The following is a 9,273-nucleotide window of genomic DNA, read 5'->3' on the forward strand; positions in this document are numbered from 1 at the left end:
ATTTGTCGCCTGGCGACTGATCTCCCCGAATCTGCCCGTGTGGCCAGACCCTAATACTATGTGTCACTGCATGTTAGCATATCTATATTATGTCACTGTCACAGTTGCATTACAGGGACTCCCCATTTAATTACTTATAAAAAAACACATAAAAAAAAAAACACCAACAAAACATGTGCGACTTTTTTTTCTTGAATGCTAGCTCATCTTATTGTCCCATTCGTTTTCAATGAGGCTGAAAATCTCCAAAGTTTTAATAAACTGGGAAAATAAATAAAGTTGTTAGAGAACATGCCTATTGACTGCTATACAATCTCGCCAGCTTTTACTTGCTGAGTTTTTATGTTTTTTTCCTGTAATAAATTCTGACTTTTGGTGCATTTTGTCTGCTTTTTTTCTCGAAAAGAGAAAAACGCAGGCTAGATTTTTTTTTTATAAATCAGCCCATTTATGTGCACAATCTTTGCCAAAACGCTATATGTGCTAATACTATATAAATAGCACATAATAAATCAAACAGACTGGAAAAAAAGTACAGCTATACTAGTCTAGAAAGGAAAGACAGGGCCAGATTTCCACTGTGGCTGAGTTTATGAAGTTTCTTGTTCAGTTATAAGCTGGAAATGGGCACACTAGTTCAGATACTTACATTTTGGTTTCAAGCTTCTGAAAAGGAAATGCTTATTATAGCATGGAAAAAGAGTACAGTCCAGAAATACACATACTCTAGCCCTAGGGAGAGAGGAGGGCAGAGACTTCTGAGTGTATTTCAAGAACATAGGCCAGATACAAACACACACTAGCCTGGGGGATACAAGAGAGCTGACACATTCCTCCTGGTTTAATATAATGCACGGGAACAGTTAAAAAAAAAAAAATATATATATATATATATATACTGAAATGAGCACATTGTAAGCTGTCTTGTATTACTTATTTTGTAAGTAACCTGTCTGTTCAATGTATGCACCCATTTTCTGTACAGCACTGCAGAATATACTGTCACATTAGAAATATGTTTTTGTTAACCATAACAATAATAATAATCATAGCCTAGGGAAGAACACAAAGAATCCGATAATGATCCGAGAGTGCTAAGAATAGGCCGGAAACACAAACTAGCATTGGAAAGACAAGAGAGAAAGGAGGCTTCAATTCTGGCTACAGATAAGACAGGGGAATGCTGACTCTAAACTGAGGGTGGAAGACTTTAAAGCACATCAGTAGAGGGAGATTAAGGTTGACTAGTCTGCTTGCCTCTTGTATGTGCAAGGATTATGTTTCTTCCCTGTGTCTGTAATTGTATACAGCTGGTTACTGCGCGGGCAAGGGTAGGTGAGAAACACTGTCCTTCTGGTTGTGTATATCATTTCTGCGATGATGGGTTTTGGATGCAGTACAATTCTTCCAGAAACAGAAATCTTAGGCGGGTCAGGTTAGGTATAGTCAGGTGCCTCATATAAAACTATTAGTAATAAATCCAGCAGCACTACCATAAGTGAATCAACTATTAATTTGTGCCACTAGCAAACACTGTTATTGACTTTATATCATATAAAAATATTGTTCTTCTGTTCAATACCGCCTTAAAATAACACCTACGTCGAAATGGAGGAGAGGCATTAACACCATAGGTTGATTAGTCAAAATGATTTGCAGAGGGTACTGCACACAATCATACAGTTTGGGCAGGAATTGATTGATATGTAAGAAAAATGGGTATTTCTTAAAATGTCTTCCTGTGTTTATGTATTTCTCCAAGCTCCTATACCAATATCCCCACTAGTCACCACCCATTGTTAAAAATTACTGTTTCACAGTGTTGGACTGGGATTCCAGGGGCCCACCGGAAAGCCTTAGACCATGGGCCCACTTTTCAAACTCTTATTCCTCCTCTCTTCACTTAACCTCTTTATTCTCCTAGTCTTTTATATCTACTTTTATTCTTCCATTATTAAGCATTTTCCCATAAATAAATAGGGAATGACCATGAAGTAAGCTAAATTTTAGAAGCTAGAGTGCCCACTGACACCTGGGCCCACTGGGAGTTTTCCTGGTATCCCTGTGGGCCAGTCCGACACTGCTGTTTCATCACCAAAATATTACATAACTGGGCCTGCTAAGTGTCTTCATAACTGGCAGAAGCAGCTGCTTTCAGTTCATGGTGGTTCCTTTCTCTTGCATCTACCTATATTATGTAGACAGCTACCCAAACTTAAACCTATGGAGGTGCACATACATGTTGTTAATACGAGTGAAAATAATTTTCATTTGTGAAATCGACCTTGTTCATTTGCAGCTTTCGGAGTGCCAAGAGCATCTATCAGTTTATGCATTTTCAACAAGCTTGTTTTAGAGACAGTAGTAGAAATAGTATTTAGGGCCACATATCTTACACTGAGTTGTGTGTCTAACTGCAGAAGCAGAATTTGTGCACAGGAAGTTTTTTGTAAAGGAGAAGTAAATTGGCAAAAATGTATCAATGGGGATTGAGTGTGTGTGTGTGTGTGTGTGTGTGCCTGAGAATCAAAGAAGGTGAGGACTGTGTGCATGGTAGCCATTGTGCTTTTTTTGGGTTTGTCTGTAAGTGGAAAATATTCTATGTACAAGACAAGACAGATCTATGTTTGGATGAGTTCACAGCCGGACATATAAAATACGTTGAACAAGAGTTACAGGCTGTGTTGGCTGTGTATAAGAGAAGGACAATGCAGGAAGTTGTGTACTCAATTGAATTGGTTCTAAAGAGGAGATGCTGGGATTTTTAACGGTTCATTGAATTCTATGGCAGTTTTGGGGACATTTTATTGGTCCAGTGTAGTCTATGGCAGTTTGGGGGTAAGTTCAATGGTTTAGTACATCCTATGGCAGTTTGGGGGTATGTTCAATGGTTTAGAATATCCTATGGCAGTTTAGGGGTAAGTTTAATGGTTTAGAATATCCTATGGCAGTTTAGGGGTAAATTCAATGGTTTAGAATATCCTATGGCAGTTTAGGGGTAAGTTCAATGGTTTAGAATATCCTATGGCAGTTTAGGGGTAAATTCAATGGTTTAGAATATCCTATGGCAGTTTAGGGGTAAGTTCAATGGTTTAGAATATCCTATGGCAGTTTAGGGGTAAGTTTAATAGTTCACAATATCCTATGGCAGTTTAGGGGTAAGTTCAATGGTTTAGAATATCCTATGGCAGTTTAGGGGTAAGTTTAATGGTTTAGAATATCCTATGGCAGTTTAGGGGTAAGTTCAATGGTTTAGAATATCCTATGGCAGTTTAGGGGTAAGTTCAATGGTTTAGAATATCCTATGGCAGTTTAGGGGTAAGTTTAATAGTTCACAATATCCTATGGCAGTTTAGGGGTAAGTTTAATGGTTTAGAATATCCTATGGCAGTTTAGGGGTAAGTTTAATGGTTTAGAATATCCTATGGCAGTTTAGGGGTAAGTTCAATGGTTTAGAATATCCTATGGCAGTTTAGTGGTAAGTTTAATGGTTTAGAATATCCTATGGCAGTTTAGGGGTAAGTTTAATGGTTTAGAATATTCTATGGCAGTTTAGGGGTAAATTCAATGGTTTAGAATATCCTATGGCAGTTTAGGGGTAAGTTTAATGGTTTAGAATATCCTATGGCAGTTTAGGGGTAAATTCAATGGTTTAGAATATCCTATGGCAGTTTAGGGGTAAGTTTAATGGTTTAGAATATCCTATGGCAGTTTAGGGGTAAATTCAATGGTTTAGAATATCCTATGGCAGTTTAGGGGTAAGTTCAATGGTTTAGAATATCCTATGGCAGTTTAGGGGTAAGTTTAATGGTTTAGAATATCCTATGGCAGTTTAGGGGTAAGTTCAATGGTTTAGAATATCCTATGGCAGTTTAGGGGTAAGTTCAATGGTTTAGAATATCCTATGGCAGTTTAGGGGTAAGTTTAATGGTTTAAAATATCCTATGGCAGTTTAGGAGTAAGTTTAATGGTTTAGAATATTCTATGGCAGTTTAGGGGTAAGTTCAATGGTTTAGAATATCCTATGGCAGTTTAGGGGTAAGTTTAATGGTTTAGAATATCCTATGGCAGTTTAGGGGTAAATTCAATGGTTTAGAATATCCTATGGCAGTTTAGGGGTAAGTTCAATGGTTTAGAATATCCTATGGCAGTTTAGGGGTAAGTTTAATGGTTTAGAATATCCTATGGCAGTTTAGGGGTAAGTTCAATGGTTTAGTATATCCTATGGCAGTTTGGGGCACACAGCCTGAAAGATTCTGTATACAGTTATGGGACCTGAGGCTTTCTGGATAACATATCCTATCATAATTTGGCTCTTCATACCTTCTAATAGAAATCGTGTAAACATTAAATAAACCCAATAGGCTGGTTCTGCTTCCAATAATGATTAATATTATCTTAGTTTGGAGATCATGTACAAGGTACTATTTTATTATTATAAAAAAGGGAAATAATTTTTTAAAAATCGGATTACTTAGATAAAATGGAGTCTATGGGAGACAGACTTTCTGTAACTCTGAGCTTTAAAGATAATGGATCCCACACCTGTATATGAGTGCACTTAAATGTTCATATGAATTTGCAGGATACAAAGGAAAATCTATGAATGAACATGACTCTGCTATGAATAGGAAAGTGTACTAAAAACAGTAATGTAAATATTATTCAGGACTGGTAACTGAGCTTCTGCAGCATTTTTAGGTGCCTAATGTTATGAACTAATAGGTTGGGAGGACTGGAAAATGTGTGTTTTCATTTGGTTAACTCATTAGGTGGATGTATTGAAAGAATTCTGTGCACTGATAGCTTTGAATTGGCTCTGTTGGAGTGTGGGAAATTTAGATTTGTGCAAGAGTAATCAATGAAAAGCAATAGAGAGTCTACACTCAAGCCACACTAACACGTAAGCCCTATTTAGGCATGTACTGTACATCAAATAACGTACATATATGTGTTTTTTGTAACACAAGTATATTAGAGGACATTATAGACAAATAGCAACGAAGGTGGTTCTTCACAGTGAGGACAGTGAAGTTGTGGAAGGCACTGCCGGGTGATGTTGTGCATATGGGTACAGTGGAGGTATATCTATTGGTAAAGCCTGGATGAGTAGGTACATTGGGTTATGGTTACATGGTAAAAAGTGATGAGCCACACTGTGGGTCATTTAGCTTGGTCAGCTCTTGTTAACTTGGCACACTGTTTGGTGTGGGTAAAGACTGGGTGAGTAGGCACATTGCAAGGTATTTCTATGGGTAAATTTGAGGCAAGTGGACAAACCGAGTTATGTGTATGGGTAAAACTTTGGTTTAGATGGTTTATTGAAGGCATTTTGGTAAGTTTTGGATGCACAGACATGTTTTGAACTGAGGTGTTAAGATGCACAGTTTGCTACAGGTCTAGTCCCCTATATTTACTGGTCACCTGTCTGAAAACAAACATCCTATTAGTTTCTATTCGTTGCTGCACCACAACAAATTATTACATATGGCGTAAGATTTTGTTTTCCCTGTGGGGTGCATTTAACACTGTAATCTTAAAAAGGCTAAATTAGCATTGTCTTACATAGTATCCAAGAAAACAGAACATTAAAAGCCAAGCACATATACATCTCAGGGGAGGAGTAAGCATTTTCTTTGCTGTGCACACACTGCAGGAAGTCTGCTAGTGTACAATGGGAAATGTACCCTAGAAAGAAGCATCTAAATCTTGAAAAATGGTGATGTTTGCACGTGTGTGTAACTGGGGGTTGTATTTGTGCAATTGACTTGGCTATATGTGTATATACTGGAAGATATAAAGGTGGGGGCTTAAAAGGGGGCACTTGCTGAGCCAGTATTCTTTGGGTTACTAAACTACTGTGCAGTTTTGAAAAATGATCCTTAATGGGTCTGGGCTGGTGCTACTGGCTTAAGGGCCAATTCATTCCCTTGCTAGCTCAGCCAAAAGCTTCCAGCCCTACCTGTGAAGTCATAAAAAGAAATCAATTCATCTTATTGTGTATTCTGGTTGACGTTCACCAGCACCAAGCATTGTTTTGGCATCAAACAGCTGCCTCAGCAACCATGGGACTCTTAATAAAACTTCACTGCATAGATCATGATTTAATGATTTAATGTAGCGACATGGTATGACAAATACCTATATAAACATCGCTGCACATTTGTATGTGTAATTCAGTGTGAATGAAAACAGAACAGGTGGGAGTGGAGTGTCTGGCAGTGCACACTTTGGATGTGTGTTTGAAAATAATGTTGCTGTGTATGTACACAAAATAATGCGATGATGAAATAATGTGCCTTGAACTGCATGCTGGGAGTGAGTGTGCGAAGAAATCTGGTTGCATATATGTACACAAGGAGATATACTCTACATGTAAAAGCACTGCATCTTTCAGTTTACACTGGGATATGTGTGTTAAAGGGGTTGTTTACCTTTGAGATAACTTTTAGTATGATGTAGAGAGTGATATTCTGAGACAATTTGTACTTGGTTTTCATTTTTTATTATTTGTGGATTTTGAGTTATTTAGCTTTTTATTTAGCAGTTTTTTAATTTGCATTTTAAAGGAGAAGGAAAGGCTTCATGCACTTGGGGTGCCAAATGTTAGGCACCCCCAAGTGATTGTATTGACTTACCTAAAACCTATCCTCCTATCAGCAGAAAACTGCACCCAGGGGCAATCCTGTCCCACCCCGAGACGGCCTTCGTTTTGCCGCCACCGCATCCAACGGCACTCACCTTTTCATCGATGGAAGGGGGTCAGGGAAACCACGTCGCTAGTGCAGAGAGCGCAATTGCACTCTTGGCACTAGATGAGCCAAGATTCGGCTCTTAAAGTTACCAGCAGCTGCATTTTTGCTGCCCCTGGCAACCAGGGGGCGCTGCTGTCTGAGCCGAGTGTCTCAACTCACCTCATTGGCGGAGCGCCCCTGACTGCACCGGCCCAGGGTTCTTCCAGCGAGCATCACGGAGCGATCCTCCTGCTGCTTCTTTCGGCTCGAGGCTATTGCGTTCAACTTGCACACGTCTGCCCGGGAAATTTGAAGAAAGAAGAAGCTGGAAAAGAAGCTCTCTGTGATGCTCACTGGTATAACCCTGGGCCGGTGCAGTTTTCTGCTGATAGGCCCAGGGTTTCAGGTAAGTCAATACAATCACTTGGGGGTGCCTTACATTTGGCACTCCCAAGTGCACGAAGACTTTCCTTCTCCTTTAAGCAATCTGGCTAGGATCCAAATTACCTTAGCAACCATGCATTGATTTGGATAAGAGACTGGAATATGAATATGGGAGAGTCTGAATAGAAAGATGAGTAATAAAAAGTAGCAATAACAATACATTCATAGCTTCACGGAGCATTTACTTTTTAGAAGGGGTCAGTGACGCCCATTTGAAAGCTGCAAAGAGTCCGAAGAAAAAGGCAAATAATTATAAAACTATTAAAAATAAATAATGGAAACCAGTTGAAAAGTTGCTTAGAATTGGCCATTCTATAACATACTAAAAGTTGCCTTAAAGATGAACCACCCCATTAAAGTTAAAGATGGAGCTGGTACAGCTACATGTGTTCAATGGAATATGTAATTGTGAAGTTGGGTAAGTACATTAGGAGATGCTTTATCTTGATAATATCTGCCTGGGAGTGGCCTGATGGAGCAGACATTACCACAGTTACCACACACTAGGAAATATACACGTGGAAGCAGTCTGTCTAGGTAAGTATACAGTGAGATATATGGTATGCATGTGAAAATATATAATATACAAAAATATATATAAATATTGGCTTGAGGAAGGGGATGGATAACTGAAACATTAATGTTTCTTGTTTGGAATATATGGAATTGGATTGGTATACAGCTATAGATTGATATATTAAAAGGTGTGTTTGTGGGTGTGTATGCTGGAGGACGTATGTTGATAAAACACATTTGGGTGGAGTATATGGGTACAAACTGTGCATTGGTGAAGTTCACGTTGGTGTGTAACCATTAAAAATGCACATGGATTTGCACACTGAGATGTCACATGTCTGTGTGGGTGTGTACACTGCCAGGAGTATACAGAGAATGAAATCTGTGTAGGTGTGCACATGGATATTAGGATGTATCTGCATGGGTGAGGATACAGATACTCACAAGGATGGTTTATAGCCACACAGCAGTGAAAGATGTATTTAGCAGAGAGTGCTGTCAGCATGTACACAGGCCCAGCCAAGACAGAAAGGAAAAGTCTTGTTTCTGTGGCTTGAGCCAATGCCATAAAATTCCAAAAGCAGACACTTTGGCAGCTGCTCTGAATTCGGTATGGGGAGTGAAGTGCTGGGCTCTGTCTAACAAACGGTTAATGTCCTGACCATCCAACCTTTGGATCTACAGCCCCCAGCATACTCCGATCCCCTTGCTGGGAGATTGAAGGAAGACAGCAGTTTTAGCATTAAATTGATAGCACTGTGCTTAGTGAAAGGGATGTGTCTCAGAGCTCAGAGTTGGGGATCTCCTGGAACCCAATGTTGGACCCGTGGGACAATACAGTCAGCTGGTGAGATGCCCAGAACCACCCAGCCATTCTCCATCCTCTAAATCCACATTAAATACTACCCGGCTCAATCTATTGGCCCAGCTTGCCAAACCCAGGATGCCAAACATTCCCAGGGAAATGCATGTACTTACGGCTCTCAGCAGAAAAGGGGCACTCACAAACACAGTGCTGATGCGAAATTCCACGTTTTGTATGTGCGGTACCCAGTGACTGTGTGTGGCGTCACTCAGAGCCTGCAACAATCTCAGCTCTCAGATAGCACAATCCAGCTTCAAAGCTTCCCAGCAGATGCACCCTGATCTGGCTACCAGCAAATAATATGACTGGGAATCTGCTTTGTTACCCGCTGATGGACGCATGCTCCATGGAAAAGCTCTAATCACCATAACCACGCCCTGGTGCAATTTGATTGGCTTAATCCCCAATGAAATGCAAATCCTTGTCTTCTGAACCCGCCTGTCCCCTTTTCCCCCCACCCGCTTGCTCTGCTCCAAAATTCTTTGCTTCAGTTACAAATTTCTCTGATTTAATGGACTCTTTCCTAAATATAGTTCCATTCCAGGGACAGGAAATTTAGTTTAAGTGCAGCACCATTCATGTTTAGTACCTGTAAGACTGCTGGGTAATGTAGTCCTCTGTGCCTTCCACTACAGTTTACAGAGGATCTGGGTAATGTTTCAGTCTGCGGGAAGGGATTCTCCAGCCAATCATCAGGAGGACAGTCTGGGTCCG

The 9,273-nt window shown here is 39.9% G+C and overlaps 1 protein-coding gene across 1 annotated transcript in view; it reads right to left on the reverse strand.

Annotated features, from left to right (window-relative positions):
• LOC108700267 (numb-like protein) overlaps nt 1-8,967 on the reverse strand; it is a 66,284-nt gene extending 57,317 nt beyond the window's left edge. Inside the window, exon 1 of the mRNA XM_018233311.2 lies at nt 8,673-8,967. The gene's annotated coding sequence lies outside the window, so the exon portion shown is untranslated. The remainder of the gene's footprint in view (nt 1-8,672) is intronic.
• Nucleotides 8,968-9,273: the final 306 nt, after the last annotated feature.

Source organism: Xenopus laevis, chromosome 8S, assembly GCF_017654675.1.
Source record: "Xenopus laevis strain J_2021 chromosome 8S, Xenopus_laevis_v10.1, whole genome shotgun sequence".
Lineage (NCBI taxonomy): Eukaryota > Metazoa > Chordata > Amphibia > Anura > Pipidae > Xenopus > Xenopus laevis.